Raw genomic sequence first — 20392 nt, forward strand, 5'->3', positions numbered from 1 at the left:
TAAGTATTTATGTATATTTTTCATCAGCTATCTTAGTACCCATAACACAAGCTACGCTTACTTTGTGGCTAGATGGCGATGTGTGTATTGTCGTAGTATATTTATTTATTTATTTATAGTATATTTATTTATTTATTTGTAGAACGTGTTTCTTGCATGCCCTGCGAGCTCTGTTTTTCCACTTACCATCAGGTGGGCCATTTTTTGTTAGTACAAAAACCTGCCTTGATGACAAGCTAGCTTGATTGCGGTTACAAGGGCTTAAGTTCGATTCCCTGGTCATCATCATCATATCAGCCCATTACCAGCCCACTACAGGGCACGAGTCCCCTCCCACAGTGAGAAGGGGTAAAGGCCGTAGTCCACCACACTGGCCCAGTGCGGATTGGTGGACTCCACACACCATTGGGAACATAATATAGATCAGGCATGCAGGTTTCCTCACGATGTTTTCCTACAACGTTGAAGCTAGTGATATTTTAATTAATTAAAACGCACATAACTTTAAAAAGTTGGAGGTTTTTTTTTTTTTTTGATTACAAAAATGGTACCTACTGGATACCAAATTTTTTTTTTTTTAATGTTTATAGACGAGCGCTTGACTGCAATCACACCTGATGGTAAGCGATGATGCAGCCTAAGGTGGAGCGCGCTTGCCTAGAAAATGCCTATTCACTCATATTGTAAGAACTGGGGAAAATGGAAGCTGGAATTTTATGAAATCACTTCGAATGATAAAAGTGCCAGAGCCACGAGAAAAATAATAGACCTTGGGCTCCAATAATAGAACCGTTATACGTATTCGCACATTCCTATTAAGGTTTCCAAGATATAACGAGACGATGCGAAGTTTTATAGCCGCTCATAAAAACGACAGCTGTCCAATGGCTTTCATTACGCAGTAGACATTTCCACTAAAATAGGTTATCCATCAATCTCTGGGATGAGATAATGGGATTGGGATAGGAATATTTTTCTTGTTATCAACATCGGTATAAACGCGGTTACGAAATATAGTGGGCGATTAAAAATCACCATGCTATATTTCTTATCATTTTATTCTAGAAAAATTACTGGTTTTACGGGGTGAAAAAAAGTGCGTACGAAAAGACCAAGGTTTTGTGTGGGTTCTTTTTGATGTTGCTATCAGCTAAGAAAATGTTCTTCTACTAGAATTTGACGTTTACAGGATTGTACGCGATTTGGAGAAACATTATGATTGGTAATAAAGTATGAAGTATGATAATAGAAGAACCGCTTCGTAACTATACATACACTTACGAAGCTGTTTGCTTTCTTGTTGATTTAATACGCACCGAAAATATCTGGCTTGCTCCCTAGAAAAATTCCATTTTTCCCGCAAAATGAGTAACTTCGTTTAAATATCATCAGTTTTGTTTATCTTCTTTTTACAGAAGCAATTGACGGACTAGGTGGATGGTCCGACTGTTAATAAGTGGAAAACCATCGTTTTTAAACAGAGCGACACTTACATAGCATGCCGGGAGCACTTCCTAAAAAATCCCTGTATGCATCTACCTAAGGCATAGGTTTTAAGTCTCATGTGCCTCACACACTGTAGGCAACACATATATATCAGTTTATTTCATTTATTCAAATTCAAATTCAAATTCAAAATTCATTTATTTCAAGTAGGCCTAATATAAGCTTTTTTGAAACGTCAAGTCTGTCTGTTTGTAGTGATTCTACCACCGGTTCGGAAGGCAGATTCTACCGAGAAGAAGCCGGCAAGAAACTCAGCAGTTGCTCTTTTCCAACATCAACAATTTACATTTTGCATTTTAACATTCATTTTTCTATCTTGTGAGAGCTGAAAGCGGAGCCGGATGCTTCCAAGCAACCTTGTCTTTAAAAAATTTATCAATTGTATAGTAACCTCGCTGTAATAAATGTGTTTTAACAAATTCTTTAAACTTGTGCATTGGCAGGTCCAAAATCACCTATTCATTCACACACCACAATACACTACAATTATATATATCATAGTTATTATAAGTATTCGTATTACATATATCATAACATAAATATATAATTATTTACACAAAAATTTAATTCACATGCATATCCGGAATAATTCCCGTCCGCGCCGGCGCGGTGAAGTTCCCACCGCGATCGTCGCCTACGCGCCGGGCGCTGGAGTGCAGTCCAAACCTTCCGCGCCACTCGACTGTATGCGCATACTACCTACCGATAGACTTTTATGTGCGTCTCTTATATTTTATTTCGTGTTATCCTTAATTTTGCTGTGTCCATGTATTTATAATTATTATACTTCTGATTGAAAGTCTTTGTGCGTGTTAAATTAATCAAAACTAACGCGGCCCCTAAACACACGAGCAACAACCCATTCAGATTAGAACACAGCAATGATGTGCTGTAATGCGGTCGTTCTTCCCTAGACGAGCTCTGTCACAAAAAGCTGTACTACATCTATTATTATTGATATCAAAATTTTTAATTTTTGCAAGTAAATGATTACGAAAGAATTAAAAGTCCACTAAATTATTCTGTAGGATCTAGTAATACATAAAAGTCATCATCACAATCATATCGACCCAATACCGTCTCACTACAGTGCACGAATAGCCTATAAGGAAGCTTTTAACAACATGGCTGACCAAAAACCACTGCTATGCTTTTTAGTATGCTCCGTTGTCACACATTTTTATTTTAAACAATTTTATCACACAAATGTTTTACACCAATGAGTGATAATAAAGACTATTTTTCTTTTTCTTTCTTTCTTTCCTTAAACTGTCAACCAAACCTGCATAGGTTTGGTCACGACGTTTTCCGGTTTTCATTCACCGTGGAAGCAAGTGATATTTTAATTCCTTAAAACGCACATTTCTTAGAGAGTCAGAAGTGAGTGCTGGGATTCGAGCTAAACTCTCCGAAATTGAAGCCAACATCCTGACCACTAGGCTATCACCGCTTCACATATCGTAAAACATAATCCGAAATTGAGATTTTCCGGTAGACCTGATAATGCATGGTCACCCTTCTATATATGCTTACGCACACAATCCCGCGAATGTCTGAAAGATATTAGCGAAACAGTTATATCCATTTACAGCAGTTTAGGGAAAGTTGGATAGAATTTAGATAGAAATCGCTCCGTCGCAAATGTGTTTGTGTTATTGTTTTACCGCCTTATAATATAAGAGGTGTATTTCTAAAGCGTAATTGTATAAAGAAATACCTAGAACAGAGCATTTAGTTGAGCAGTTTGTATCTATAATTAAAGTAATGGTTTTGTCACATTTGAACCTACATTTAATTTATAACCGACCTACAAAAAGAAGTCTTCTCAATTCGGTTGTACTTTTTGGAAAATTTTTTGCCAAGTATGTAGTAGAAAATTACTGGTACGTCCCTTGCTATTGTATAAAAAGGAATACGAATTGTATGATCTACACATAGAGTAACTACATTTTACTTGGCAAAGACATAAAAATATTGGAGAAAATATTTATTTTTAGCCTTTAAGTTGTATAAAAAATAGTATAAACTTAGTCGGTTATTTTTTGTCAAATTTTTTTTTTTACATTTTCAAGACAATAATAGCAATGAAAAAATAATTAACAAGGTGAATTCTTTGACACTTAACCTGGCATAATACAAGACTGCTAATACCAGCGATTTAAAAATCATAGAGGTTGACCTTTTTAGCAAATTGTCATTCGAAACGTATACAAATTAGTCTATATGCGCACGCACATTGTATTAAATCTCAAAAAACATGATTGGTTCTACTGTATGTCGTGCGGCACGGGATCAGCTGTGATTGGCCGGTAGTTAATCCGTCAGCATTGTGACTAGCGAACTAAACGCATGCTGGGCACGCTTCATAAGCCACTCCCACCCACTGAAACTATTTTTTTGTTGAGCTGTTTTTGTATCGTAGTTATGCTTCTATGGTTTTTCTTTCGCTGGCTAGTAATATTTTAGAAAGTCAATTTATTACACCTTGACGTTTCTAAAATCCTTGTAACCAATAAATAAGAAATATTCCCTAAGCAACGGTCTATAGACATACAGTTTGAGCTCGCTATTATAAAATCCACTTCCCACTTAGTTATTTTATCTTAGGTTGATATCAGTTAAAAGTTAATTATTGCTTATAGTAGCACAAAGCGACAAATAACAGAACAAAGATGTTCAATTTAAGGATAAATAGCCAAATAGAAATCTTTAAAAATTTTGTTCATAATCACAACATCTATATTTATATATATATATATGTATATATATTTTATTTATATATTTGTATAATTTTAAAACTTATTAATTGCACCACCTACCTCTTTTCTATGTTTTTTCCTTTTACGCCATTGCTTGCCTGGAAGAAATCGGTATGTAGCGATAAGGCCACCAAATTGTACTCTCTTGATATGTATTTATATCTTTGTAACTACTTTTTTTTTTCTTCATCAAACATGAAAACATAGGGGTGGTATCATCATCATGATATCAAACCATTACCGGTACAGGGCATGGGTTTCCTCCCACAATTAGGAGGGGTTAAGGCCGTAGTCCACCACGCTGGCCCAGTGCAAATTGGTGGACTTCACACACCTTTATGAAAGTTACGTTACGTTACGTTATTACCGCTTTATTTGTCGTTATTTTAAAATTAAATCCGTAATTAATTAAATCCAACTGTCTCCCCAACAGCGTTAAAAAGCACTCGAATTTCTAGAATTTCTGGAAGTTTCGAGTTGATATGCATTATTTTAACTTTAAACTCCAGATTTGCTGTTCAAAATCAACTTTTCGCATCCGGTAGTAGGGAAAACTTTGCGATGCCGAACTTTCATACAGTATGATTATTTTATCATCTACCACCTTATGTGTGAAAGTTTCCCACAATCTCAGAGCTTAACTGTAAAATCACACAACATTTCTGACTTCCAAAACCTGCAGTCGGGAGACCTGTGGGTTAACTTTTGTATAGATTGTATTGTATTATTTAAGAAATATATATATAAAGATAGATACCATGATAATAGACATGAATTTCTAATTGAATTAGACATATAAATTGAGGTAGGGTATAATAAATAAATATATATTAATATATATGTGTAATTACACATATATATTAATATATACATATTTATAACATATTTATAAATATATATTAATAAATATGTTCGTTCACATAAATAGAAAAAATAAAAAGAACAAAATACTAGTATGTTGTAAAGGGTAAGTAAACTATTTGTAACATATTATACAAAAGAAATGTAATCCGCCATATTGTGGCGGCGACCATCTTGGACTAATTTTCACAAAACATAGCTAAGATCATTCCCGACTAATTCATCTTGCAAACAAAATAAACGAAATCGATCTCGTTTCATCCGTTCCGGCGCTGAGATATCACAAACAAACACACAACTTATAACACCCCGTCATTTGCATCGGGGGTTAAAAATTAGTGCAAAATAGACTAATTATTTATGGGTATACCTACAATTAGTGGGTGTAGCGGTTTAAATCGGGCCCACCGAAGTTATGTGGTGTGCGCGCGTTATTTATTGCCTGAAATTAAATTGTAATACGTTAAAATTAACAGGTATTCATTTAGCGTTTCATTGTGGTTGTATTATGGTTCTATAGTGGCAGCAATGATAATATTATACGAGCATAAGCATCATATTACGCGATCTGTTATTTAAGCACACTACTGTTGTTACTTGAACGCGTGGAATTGATGTATATATTTATGATGCCTACGTATGAAAATAATGCACGCTTCTTCGTTCGCATTCTTACTTTAAGGAAAACATTGTGAGAAAACATGCACGCCTAAGAGTTCTCATTAATGTTCTCAAAGGCGTGTCAAATTTGCCAATCCGAACTTAGTCATCAAAATTTTTGTTCTAGTGGGAGGCTTTGGCAGTGGTGATTTTAGCGTCGTATTTTTACGCAACATTGATAATGTTGCGTAAAAATATTATACTTAAATATAATAACTGTCATACCCCTAACAGGTTATTACCATCTTAGACATTACATTCCTTACCACCAGGTGAGACTGTCAGTCAAGGGCTAACTTGTAGTGGAATAAATTAAAATAAGAGAAGGTTTAGGCCGTAGTCCACCACGCTCGCCCAGTGCGGATTGGTGAACTAATCCATCGCTTAGCAACGAATATTTATCTGGTCTTAGATATCGATCAGATATGGGCTTTGATCATATCACGTACTGAATATAACATTCCCGAATTCATTGATATCCTACGTGATCTCAATAGCACTCAATGCCTTCATTGACACAGCGCTGTGAAAACTTCTGGATTCTATTTCTATATTTTCCTTCCAGAAGGAACCTTCAAGAAGCGGTGATAGCCCAGTAAGTAGGAACTCGACTTCACTTTCGGGCCTTCAACTTTTCTGAGTTACATGCGTTTAAAGTAATTTAAATGTCACTCGCTTCAATGGTGAAGGAAAACAGTGAGGAAACCTGCATGCCTGGGAGTTCTTCATAATGTTCTCAAAGGTGTGTGGAGTCCACCAATCCGCACTGGACCAGCGTGGTGGACTACGGCATTAACCCCTTCTCATTGTGGTACCCGTGCCCTGCAGTGGGTCGGTAATGGGTTGAAATGATGATGATGTTGAGGTACCTTCAAATATAGGGTGGTAATAATCCACGGCCAAAGATCTGACCATAAGTTGTTTATTATCGATTTATGTAGGATATCACAGTTATAAAAAATATTATCTAAACAAGATACTGAGGTGGCTGTTATTCTAGTTGGTTCACTAAAAGCATGGTTCAAATTAAAGCATTTAAATAAGTTAAGCAACCTAGTTGCAGTCGCGTTTTCTACTAGAATATCAAAGTTGAAATCCCCGCATACCATAACTTTTTTAGCAGATATCACCTCAGTGCATCCTCCATTATACCTTCAAAATAGTTATAATCACCTGAGGGGGGTCGGTATACGCAAATTATAATATATCGCTCCAGCTCCACACAAGACAGCTCTATAAAGCGTCCTACAGAAAGACTTACCACATCTTTTCGTTCCTTAAAAGCTATATTGTTACGAATAAAAATCGAGGATCCACCATGAATTGCAACCTTTCTGCAGAACACACTTGACAATATGAAATTATTGATGTGTACCACTAATAGAAATTTGGTGAGCCAGTGCTCTGTTATACACAAAACATATTTATTGAATTTTCTACAAACAGTTTTATTTCTAGCTCTTTGCCAGTTAAGCTCTGTATATTTTGATGTACAATGTTCAAATTACATAACTTCTCTGTTGTCTTATTATCTAGTTTAAATGATTAGAATTTTTAACAGTACTGGTGCAAGTACTTGTGTCCGCAATAGAAATAGTGGTACTTGAAGTACAATTTGTATATGTATCAATAGACTTTGTTACACATGTAACTGTATCATTAAAATTTAAAATGTAAGCCAGCAACGACGCGATACGTTTCTTACATTTCTTCGGCAGATACAAAGCATCTTTAGTCTTTACTAAAGATGATATAAATTTATTTATGTCAAAATAAAATATTGCGTCGCTAAGACGGAAAGCTTCCCACCTGACAAATATTATGGATATTATGGATTCAATAATCCTTCATTTAAAAAAAAGTAGACAAACTATTTGCATCAGGGATTTAGTCAACTTAACGATATAATCGTTTAATTGCGTATTTATGCTCCAATTTTAACAGTGAATTAATGGGATTCCAACGTCTCTATTTTCTGTGTTCGCATCTTTCACGTTTATGTCTCGAGTTAGGAATTCGTTAAGGACTCGTTTAGTTTGGCATAATTACTCGTAACCCTTTTATCTTGGCTTTAAGGGCCCTTACAAGGGAGAACAAACGTCGTTGTCGTGAGAAATCAATTTCGTTTTGTTGTTTTATGCTCGCAATCCCATTTTCTCGAGTTAATGGCTTATTTAACGTTTTAGCTCTAAGCGGCCTCTTCTGTATTTCGGGAAATGATTCAAGGCACTCTATTGTTAATGACTTTTGTGGGTTATTATCGTATTTATTATTTTACATAGGCTGCGGCTCAAAAAAGCAGAAATGTTCGCAGAGTTCATGAAACTAAATATATATTATGTGTGTTCCATTTATTTATTTATTTTGTGGAAACATACAATACAATTTTCTACTTTTTATAGTGTTTTTACATACACTTGGAGGGAATATCGATTTTATAAATTTAAAATGCATATAATTTATGGAGGATTTTAACCTTCTGGATTTGAACCTGCAACTAACTCTCTGGCAATTGAGGCCTGTATACGAAATATGGATTGGCACTTGGAGAGCCGTAGCTTAGTGGCTAAAGCGCTCAGGCCGCGATTGCCAGAGAGTCGCAGGTTAAAATTTTGTCGGTTCCGAAAATAATGTGTTTGACTTTTTAGTTTATAAAACATACATTACATTACGATTATACATACGAATCATAGTTACGCGGGTGAAACCGGAAGGAACAGCTAGTTAAGAATACTCTTATATTCGAATCACGTATTTCCATGGTACCCTCTCCCCAGAGCGCAGTTCGTAACTCCACTAGCTCGTTACTAAGCGTTTCCATACTGATCTACAACGCTATGAATTATGCTAATACTGGCTTACAGATAGAATACGGCTTCGGTCCATTACGTTCAGATTTTTTTATATTTCCACTGGCTTTATACGTATTTTATTTATTGTGAGGCATTCGGGGGGGTCGAGTGTTGGAATACATCGTGAGGAAAACTGCACGCCTGAAAGTTCTCCATGTTTTCAAAGGCTTGTGAAGTCCGCCAATCCACATTTGAACAGCGTGATGGGTTTATGCTTTTAAATTTTATTTCTAACTAGGTATAAACCTGGGTATAAAATTCCATATGCTATTAGAAAATATTCTAATAGCATACGGGATGTATACCTAAATATCGTTAATACAATCAGCGAAGCATCTTTTCGAGGTCAGCGGCGAGAAGAGGGTTGGTGTAATCTCACGAAGATACACGGTCGGCCGCTTCTAAGGGTGCAAATGAACTAAAATAACCCCCCTCCCGCACACCCGCCTTTATTTTGCTGTGTTCGCAGATTATGCTTACCATTCAAATATCTGCTTAGCACTGGAAAACAAAAAGGTCTTATTTTAATTAATATAAATTTTTATAAAAAATTTATATTTTATAAAAACTATTAAAAATTTAGAAAAAATTATATTCTAATTACTTAAAACGCATATAACACGTAAGTTGCGTTCTTAGATTAGAACTTGGCCCCCCGGCATTTATTTAAATTACGTAAAAAGTATATTTTTCACTTTGTATTAAGAGCTCACTAATTAATTTAATGAACTGCCAGCCACAGCTTTATATCCTGATCTAGGGTGAATGAGATCGCATTGAATGGGACCGATAGTGAGCGAGTGAATTATTCCAGATAGCGAGGGGTGATCGTTTAATAGCAGCTCATCGTCGAAGTTATCATGCGGTCAGCTGGCATACAACAGTTATTTTGAGTGACTGATATGGCGCGTGATTAAATCAGAAATGATCAGTACTTAAATCAGAGTTACCGATGTAGGTCAAAATCCAAAAGAATCTAAATTCAAAATTCATTTTTATTACAAGTAGGCCTAATGTAATAACTATTTAAATGTCATCTTTGTAGTGACTCTACCTCCGGTTCGGAACGAAGTCTCTACCGAGAGGAAATCGGCAATAAATTCAAAAAGTTGCTTCTAACCAATGAATAGAACTCGACGGCCTATTGGCGCAGTGGGCAGCGTCCCCGCTTTCTAAGTCAAGGCCGTGGGTTCGATTCCTACAACTGTAAAATGGTAAAATATTTGTGTGATGAACATAAATGTTTTTCAGTGTCTCGGTGTTTATTTGTATATTATGAGTTTTAATGTATATTATTCATAAAAATATTTATCAGTTATCTTAGTAACTAACCATAACACAAGCTACGCTTACTTTGGGGCTAGATGACGATGTGTTGTATATTTATTTTATTTAACGAACGTAATTTTCATACTATCCATTCTAATAGAGCTACTTCTATGGAATAAAGATTTCGAAAAAGGCAACTACAAAATCGGAAGAGTGACGACTCCCCGGAGCGCAGTTCGTTACCGCTCGTCTATTACAAAGCATTTTTATCCACACACGAGACTATGGAATATGCTAATGCGTCCCACTCACAAAAAGAACATGTTCTAGAAATGCAGTATATTTTTCAAAGCTAAAAGAATAGGTAGTAATAGAGCTTCTAGATTTCTCAACGTGATCAAATCAGAAATGAGAAGATCCATAGAAGAAGTACGACTTACTGAGCTGGGGCGGGGGACATAATTCAAAAATTCAAAATTAAAAATTAATTTATTTCAAGTAGGCCTAATACAAGCACTTTCGAAACGTCAAGTCTGTCTGTGTGTAGTGACTCTACCACCGGTTCGGAAGGCAGATTCTACCGAGAAGAAGCCGGCAAGAAACTCAGCAAAAGAGAACCGAGAGTTAGCTCGGAGACCCGTCGGACGTTGGGGTCTCAATGTGCTGGAATAGCGACTTCACACCGGTAAACACAGCCATGGTCGACACCCAACGAGGTAGACAGACGACATCAAGCCAGTCGCTGTGGAAGCGGCACAGGACCGTGGATTTTGAACTTCAACAATAGACTTATGTTCAGCAGTGGACCTTAATCGGTTGAAGTGAAAATGGCGATTATGAGAGCTATTACTGAAGAGCTATACTGATATATCGTAGGCCGATTGGCGCAGTGGGCAGCGACCCTGCTTTCTGAGTCCAAGGCCGTGGGTTCGATTCCCACAACTGAAAAATATTTGTGTAATGAACATGATTTCAGTGTCTGGGTGTATACTTATAATATAGTCTATATATTATAAGTATTTATGTTTATTATTCATAAAAATTATTCATCAGTTATCTTAGTACCCATAACACAAGCTACGCTTACTTTGGGACTAGATGGCGATGTGTGTATTGTCCTAGTATATTTATTATACTGTTCGAAATACCAGATCATTTTACCGCGCACTTGCAAACTGTGGAACAATCTCCCATCTGAAGTGTTTCCTCAAAAATTCAATCTAGGGTTATTCAAGGGGCGGATAAACAAATTCCTTAAAAGCCGGCAACGCATCGGTGGCTCCTCTGGTGCTGCAGATGTTTATGGGCGGCGGTGATCGCTCGTTTGCCCGCTATTAATATATAAAAAAAATATATATATTTATTACTGATAGAGCTCTTCCGTGGAAGTAATACTGCTTTTCTTACGAGTATGTGTGCTGCTAGGTAGTATTGCTATGTTCCTGTTCGACAGGCATGGTCGCCAATGTACTCGTAATTACTGGCACATGATGACAAGGTTGCTTGGAAGCATCCGGCTCCGCTTTCATTTCTCACAAGATAGAAAAATGAATTTTAATATGTAAAATGTTGATGTTGGAAAAGAGCAACTGCTGAGTTTCTTGCCGGCTTCTTCTCGGTAGAATCCGCCTTCCGAACCGGTGTTAGGGTCACTACACACAGACAGACTTGACGTTTCAAAAGTGCTTATATTAGGCCTCATCATCATCACATCAACCGATAGACGTCCACTGCTGGACATAGGTCTTTTGTAGGGAGTTCCAAGTTCCGGTTCAGCGTCGCAGGTAGCTGCTGGATCCAAGCGGTTCTGAGCCGCTTGGATCCAGCGGCTACCTGCAGCGGAGTCAGCTTGTGGTGGGATAAATACCATGGTACTATGTACTTATAAAAATAGAATCTGGATCCATAAATCATATCAGATCCAAGCATCAAATATGCTTAAAGGTATACCTGCGTAACATTGCGAGCACGTGGCAAATCAATGATACGTATTTACTACGTGATATGACGATCAAAGACTTGGATTGCCGATATTAATACCAACTTATCTACCTACAGAATGGCGAGAGATAGAGGTAAACGGAAAAGGCTGTAGGAGGCCTATCCAAAAAATGGGAGTCCAATTGAGTCAAATACCTAAAAATTAAACACAACGATTTTGTAAATGAAGTCAACTAAAATCTTACACTAATATATAAAGTTGAAGAGTTTGTTTTCGTTTATTTGTTTTAACACGATGATCTCGCGAACTACTGGTCCGATTTGAAAAATTATTTCAGTGTTGGATAGCCCATTTATCGAGAAACGCTATAAGGCCAAAGAGGAATGTTTCAAAATCGCGGTTTTTTTTCCTTATACATTTAATAAATCGTGGTTACTATACGGTTGATGAATCTTTTAACGACAAATATACTTGGAAGCATGCTCCGCTATCATCGTTCACAAGATAGAAAATTTATTATATTACATATATTTAATCATTGTAAAAGTTTCTAGCCGGCTCTTCTCGTTGGAATCTGCCTTTCGAACCAGTGGTAGAGTCACTACAAAAGACTGACTTGATGTTTCAAAAGTGCTTTAAAACTGGGCCTACTCTAAGTAAATTAATTTTGAACTTTTTTGAGAGCTTCGCTGCGTGAACTGCGTAAACGATAAAATCATTGTATCACAAAGTTCCCCTTTAAAAGTTCGCGACAGCATATGTCTATCATTTATATGAATTTGTTAAAACACATATATTACAGCGAGGTTACTATACAATTGATGATTTTTTTAATGACAAGGTTGCTTGGAAGCATCCGGCTCCGCTTTCAGCTCTCACAAGATAGAAAAATGAATGTTAAAATGCAAAATGTAAATTGTTGATGTTGGAAAAGAGCAACTGCTGAGTTTCTTGCCGGCTTCTTCTCGGTAGAATCTGCCTTCCGAACCGGTGGTAGAATTACTACAAACAGACAGACTTTACGTTTCAAAAGTGCTTATATTAGGCCTACTTGAAATAAATGAATTTTGAATTTTGAATTTTTGAATTTTATCTTATACGCGGACAAAGTTGCGAGGGACAGCTAGTTAATAATTATCCGTATTTAATGCTTGCAAAACATTTACATACACTGAATATGATTAAAAATTGTTATGTTAAAGATAACAATTTTACATACCACTAATATGAATGTATTACAGTTGGAAATAAAGGCTTTAAGTATTTATTCATCCACCTACATATAGGGCATCTGTTCGAATGCAGAGTTCTCAATGACCAACACAAGTGTATGTTAAAAAAAAACAGACGTACGTTGGTACTACAAATAATCTTCTCTCCAGTTTGCATATAGTCCCCGTACACTCCAACTTTCCCCTATACGTTTATTTGTTTGCAAGCTTACTCGCTACGTTGTTTACCACGGGTTCATATTTGTGTTGTCACTTATACTTACGTATTCCTTACTAGTTTTGACTATTTTCATTACAAAAATGTAAGCACGTATTTTATAAAAATTAAGATTAGTTTGTTACAATCCGCGAAAATCAGGAGAATCTATATGGTGTAATTTATAATTTCTTTAATCCTTATACTCCACACTAAACAGATCTTCGGCAATACATACATAGCATACTCAGGAGATGTTGACTTTACAATGAATAATTGTTAAGTATAAATACAGTACAAAGTATAAATACTTAGGATTGAAGAAATTATAAATGACACCATACAGATTCTCCTGCTTTTCGCGGAGTATAGCAAATTAAGCTTAATTTTCATAATATATCATGGATTTCCGCAAAGTAACGCCTGCTTCTATCCAATGTAAGCACGTATTTTAAACTCCTTAGGAAATATATATTTAAAAAATCTTTCTCAGCGCTTACGTCTCGCTATATTTATGTTAAATAGCCCAGTCCGTCTAGTAAAGAGCTGCACGTTGATACGAACTGACAATAAAATATAAACTGTTTTTTTTTAACTCAACCTAATTTACGCAGCCAAATTTGTTTACTTTAAATAATACTTTTTTGTTATTTGGTTTAAATCTAAATTGTATGTTTATAATTATTAATTAATGTAATATTAATTTTTATTGAGGTGAAACTTCTTTAGAATCTTTGTGATTTCAAAGTCGATGAAACGAAAAAATAAGTCCATAGAGGCACAAACACATAAATATATAGGATTCAGCTGGCGAGACAATGTGATAGAACACATCACACATTTTGTTACCAAGGAACAAACGAATAATATCAAGATAAAGAAACAAACACATAAATGTGGAGGACAGAGTGAGATAGAAAAATTATACATTTTATTACCTATTCTAGTCACCATGGAAAACTAAATAATAAAAATTACATTTATCCTACTAGTTCTGATACTCTACATCCATTTCAATCTCTCGTAGGCTACTTTTCAGTAATTACACTTCTGCCGTGTGTGAATAAATTGCACAGGTTTTTTTTTTAAAGTGTGTTGAAATAGTGTATTGTCGTTAAAGCGGGCATAGATAAATGTATGGCGGCCAAGGTAACAGTTTGTTATTTCGCTATAGTCCCTCTGCTGGGCACATTCACTGGGGTAAGATCCCCCCCATCATGATGCCGGTTGGCGGGCTTCGGTTATTATCACTACGAGCCTTTACCGCCTTTTAGCGTAAAATCAATGCCATCGTTGATTTCAAAAGTGTCTCATAGTAATATGGACCTTTGAAAAAGTAGATCGAGAAATTTAAAAAGAAAGTGGACTGTAACAATAATAATATTAGAAGCAAACAAATAAACTTGTAGTGCAGTTTACTAGGCTGCAGAAAATTAGTAATTCATTTAAGGTTGTTTATACTTTTATAACAAATTACTAGATGAAATCCTTGAGATGTATCTCAATAAGTTCAAAGTTTATATAAAACTTAAGCTTATAGAAAAATCCTATTATAATATTAAGGATTACATGTATTATAAAAAACTTGGCTATGAATGGCTCTAATTTCATAGCTCAACATTAACTGGGAGATGGTGATAACAAAAAAAAACCCGGCCATGTTTGTTGTGGGCTCTTCTTAGAACAGGGCTTTGGGCAGGCTTTTTTTCTTTTTTAAGTTAACGAATGCAGTTATCACCATCAGTAACATTAGTGTAACATGTTAGATGTATGAACGCTTCAAAAGTGCCTGTAATAAGGTCTACATGAATAAAACATTTTTGAATTAGATTTTTTATTTATTTGAATTTGATCGAAACTGCAATGTTTCCTACTAGATGGCGCTACAGTCGCTATAAGACTGATGTAAAAGGCATATACGAATTTCGTAATCGACGGTTGGAGAGCCGTAGCTTAATTGGCGTTCAGGCAGCGATTGCCAGAGAGCCGCAGGTTCAAATCCTGTCGGTTCCGAATATCTTTATACGCATTTTAAATTTGTATAGAAATTGGCTGACCCCAGCGCCATCTGTCGGGCTGATTTGTGAACGTGATGGCCGATTGGTGCAGTGGGCAGCGACCCTGCTTTCTGAGCCAAGGACGTGGGTTCGATTCTCACAACTGGACAAGTTTTATATGGTGAACGTGATTTTTTTTTAGTGTCTGGGTGTTTATCTATATATTATAAGTATTTATGTATATTATTCATATAATTATTGATCAGTCATCTTAGTTCCCATAACACAAGCTATGCTTACTTAGGGGCTAGATGGCGATGTGTGTATTGTCGTAGTATATTTATTTATTTATTTATATATAAAGATATGTTATTATGTATCCACCTTTATTTCCCCTCAGTACAGTTTGCACAAAGTTAGCTAGTTTACTGGAGGCGCGCCGCATAAAACGGGCTTAGTGAAAATTCATCAAAACTTTATATACTTAGCACTTAAATATTTCATTAAAGAAAGCTCTAAAACGTTGAAACCGAGGATAAGATAGAGTATTATTAATGAAGATTAAAATTGTTTACGGTTGTACTTAGTTAATTATTTATTACGGCACGTTTTGTTGTATGGATGGCAGCTTTGCGGAATTCCACGATACACAATGCACCCTAAGCTTAACCCATATCCTTACTAATATTATAAATGCGAGGGTGTGTTTGTCTGTCCTTACTTGACGCCCTAATTAAGCAAACAATCGACTTACTATGAAAATTAAGCTTAATTTGCGATACTCTGCGAAAAGCAGGAGATTCTCTGCACAGTGTAATTTATAATTACTTATTTCACGACTGCCCTGGCGCCCCTCTGAATTTACGGCAGGGACCGTTTGGGAAATTATAATTTCTAAATTTTCTCAGGTTTTCTCGGCTTCGGTCGTGGCTGGTTACCACCCTACCTACCGACAAAGAAGTTCCACTAAGCGGTTAAGTGTTCCAGTGCGATGTTGCGTAGAAACCTATTAGGGGTATGACTACCATTCTCTCTAACAGGTTAGCCCGCTACAATCTTAGACTGCGTTATCACTTAACACCAGGTGAGATTACAGTCAAGGGCTTACTTGTAGTGGTATAACATAAAAAAAATTTCAACGTTAGTACTACACAGATCTTCGGAGACGTACTCTCTACGCACGTTTCGCTCCGACACCGGAGCATCCTCAGGAGATGTTGACTTTGCAATTAATAACTATTGTTAAATCCATTGTAAAGTGCAATTTAGCGATCCGGTATGATACAAATTAGAAACCGACGTTTCTTTTGCATATATACTACTTTTATTATCCTTATAATTTCATAATAAATCTCATGGTTTCCGCACGTTGCCAATTTCAAATAAAAAAATTCGTACGACGTTCGGCAGTCGTATTTTTTTTGATCACAAAGTCATTGTCTGATTGAAGGACAAACCGACAGACATACTTTCGTGTTTATAGTGTTTTATTTTACTCTACTACAAGTAAGTTCTTGACTGCAACCACCTAGTGGTAAGAAATGATGCCGTTTAAGTATGGCAGTTATATTTAACGCATAGGTACCCCTAATCGCTTTCTACACTGCATCGTACCGGAACGATAAGTTCCTTAGCGACACGTCTGTGTCGGTAGGGTGGTAACTAACGACGGCCGAAGCCTCCTACCACACCAGTGCGGTCGAGCGCTGACCACTTTGCCAGTGAAGGTTTCGATTTTTTTCTATTACATGTACAAGCCAATACAACGAAGAAGATACGAGTTTATAAAGCGACCTAAACTCGCTATAACCTTGGTTAATATTCAGCACTGCTAGATATTTGTGATATTATTTAAAACTGGATATCACGATCTTGTTACACTTCAATAGGCGAGCAAACAATAGGAGTGGGCTGGGTAAACTTGGTCGCGTGTTCAATTCCCCCACTAATGAATCTGTAATTTATGCCCCAATGTTTTGATTAACGCGCCCTTACACAAAACAATGGGACAACTCGATCAGGAATAAAGAATTGTTTTACTTGGGGAAAATTTTCAAAGGGGATTAAATGGCTGGTTTCCTTCGAACAAAACGTGCCCATTTCTTTGTTTGGCAAAGTGAAATTCAAAAGACCTTTCCGGGACCTTTTTTGTTTATTACAACGGCAAAGAAGGCGTTTCAAGTTTGAGAACTTTTTAGAACGATAGTCCGGACAAAGGAGCGTGAAATAATGAAAAGTTTCTGTTAAGGTATGATTCCTGTGACAACCGCAGACTGCAGACTGCAAACGCAGTAGGTATTTGGTTATAGCAGAGCGTCCCAAAACGGGAACCGCGGTGCCCTGGGATGCCGTAAAAAGTACAGAGGTACACCGCGAGGCGCTCCTTATGTACTTAAAAAAATCAAGATAAATAACTTTTAATAGTTTTTGTGCAGAGGTGTCACGGGCTTGTCCCACATTTTGAAAAATTGTCTGGAAATCACGAAGTTCAGTCATACCATTAAATACATATACTATATACTACGACAACGCACACATCGCCATCTAGCCCCAAAGTAAGCGTAGCTTGTGTTATGGGTACTGAGATGACTGCAGAATATTTTTATGAATAACATAAATAAATACTTATAATATACATATAAACACTCAGACACTGAAAAACATTCATGCTCATCACACAAACATTTTCCAGTGGTGGGAATCGAACCCACGGCCTTGGACTCAGAAAGCAGGGTCTCTGCAAACTGCGCCAATCGGCCGTCAAATTGTTGGAGTAGTTTAAGTTTTTTTAATTTTTATTATTTATTATGGTTTTATTCGTTTCATAATGAGTTTTAATTTATCGCCTATCTGCCTGACTAAATCAAATCAAATCAAACAAATCACTTTATTGTACACCAAATAATACAAAGCAAAAAAAAAATACAAAATACTGACTAACAAGTATCTATCTATTTTAATTAGCTAGGATAGGGCACGGGCGCTGTGACAATTTTTTTAACTTGCGCCGCTGAGTTAATAAGATTGGGAACCCTTGGGTAATAATAATAATTGGCGGGCCAAGATGAGAAGAAATGGCTCATCTGGTGAGTAAAAACGTCGCCTAAAAACCGAGCAATACTTCGCAAGGCATGCAAGGTCTAAAGGTCCGCCATGTGTCCAACAACCCGAGACTTAGGGCGTAAACCTCATGTGCCTGTAATTACACCAGCAATTACCCCTGTTTGACAACTTGATATACAAAATGGCTGACTTCGATTTTTACAATATTTCCGCTATTCTTTTGTATGTTCAAATCGGTCTAGTCATTGTACAGTTTTTAAAAAAATGGCTAGTGGTTTACGTCTGCATTCTAAGGTTGAAGTCTGCAGTCTGCAACAACCTACAGAATTATGCCTTTAATATGGAGAGTGAATGACAAACAGTTGGAGAGTGAATGACTAAAATTTGCCTTAGTACATAATATTATGTTAAAAGGACTATTAAGAATCTTGGCGTAGTTCTCGATCTATTTGTTCGTACTGGCATATTGAACAAAGGTCAATGTATGACACACTTTTGTTTTTTTTCCGTTGTTGCGTGAAACAAAGCTGATGTCGGGTTTAAAACGGTGGTGTCAGGATACAGTTGTGACCACCTCTCCTCTTGCCACGAGTGTCTTACAAGCCGACTAAGTGAATAAGTGTATGGTGATCAAACCCTCGCGTTGGGAGTGGCCTATGGTCAAGCTGTGGACTGTTACTGGTGTTTGATGATGATACTCATTATCTATATCTATGTCTTATAATAAATCTGTAACTGGAAGATTTCTGTACAATGTTAATATATTTTGAAAATTTCGATGCTTTAAAATCGATACCGAGTCCAAACAGATTTTTATTTAATTTTTGTCTGTCTGTCTGTCTGTCCGGGCATCACGTGAAAACTACTGAACGGATTCAATTTAAGTTTGGTATAGTGGTAGTTGATATTCCGGGTCAACATATAGGCTACTTTTTATCCCGATAAACAATAAGTTTCCTCCGGGAAATTTTTTATCAATTTTACTTCATAGCTCCGTTAAATTTAAATCGATTTTAATAATTCTTTTTTTATTTGAATGTGTATACTATCAAGCATGTATTGTGTAATTTTAATGACGATCGGATAAATATTGTCGGAGATAAAGGACATAACTATTCACAGATAACAGCGAGTCGCAAAACATATGGGACAGCGATCGAATGCATGCGTACCATCCTACTTATATTATAAATGCGAAAGTTTGTGAGAAAGGATGTATGGATGGATGGATGTATGTATGTATGGATGGATGGATTGACATGTTTAAGGTAATCATTATTACCTACAAAAAAGTCTGGGAGGCTAAATGCCTAATTGTTAGGACACAATAACCGCTTTTTGTTATAATTTGTCAATGAAAACTCGGCTACAATTAAATTATTCAAATTGGACCTATCGTTTAGACGTTACTACGGGTATTGAAATGCTAAAAGATATTAAATCCGATAATAAACGATTTGATGCAGACGAAGTTGCGCGGGTCAGCTAGTACAGACATAAAATCCGATGGAAAAGAAACGGATTAGTATTTAATTTCACCAGTTTCCTTATACATGTAAGATGACTAAGCAAAAGATATATAAACAAGAAAAAAACATGTGTGTACTTATGTACCTACACGCGTTAGAAATGATACTTCTTTGGCGTAACAAGAGAAAAATCTTTCCAAAAATTTCATCTCTCGCCATACTTATTCTACGTTTGTAGAAAAAACTACACTAATAATTGAAAAAAGGTATTTAATACATTGAAAGTTTTACTATAACGCATTATCTATTTATTTCATTATCGGACAATCAAGTTTCACTCAACATTAAAATTTGAGATTTTTGTACAATTGAATCATAATATAAGGAAATATTAAATCACCGGCATAAATCCGCAGACTTTGACAATTGAAAGTGTACACTGTCGAACCTTTTTATGAAGATTTCAATGACTAAGTATAGATAAATTCTGGGTGGCGGTATTTGTGACGGTGTGCGCGCGCATCGTAAAAATTTAATCTTATCATTTTCCCCTAACGCGCCAAAAGAAGTATAACTTCAAAAATTG

Source organism: Pararge aegeria, chromosome 21, assembly GCF_905163445.1.
Source record: "Pararge aegeria chromosome 21, ilParAegt1.1, whole genome shotgun sequence".
NCBI lineage: Eukaryota > Metazoa > Arthropoda > Insecta > Lepidoptera > Nymphalidae > Pararge > Pararge aegeria.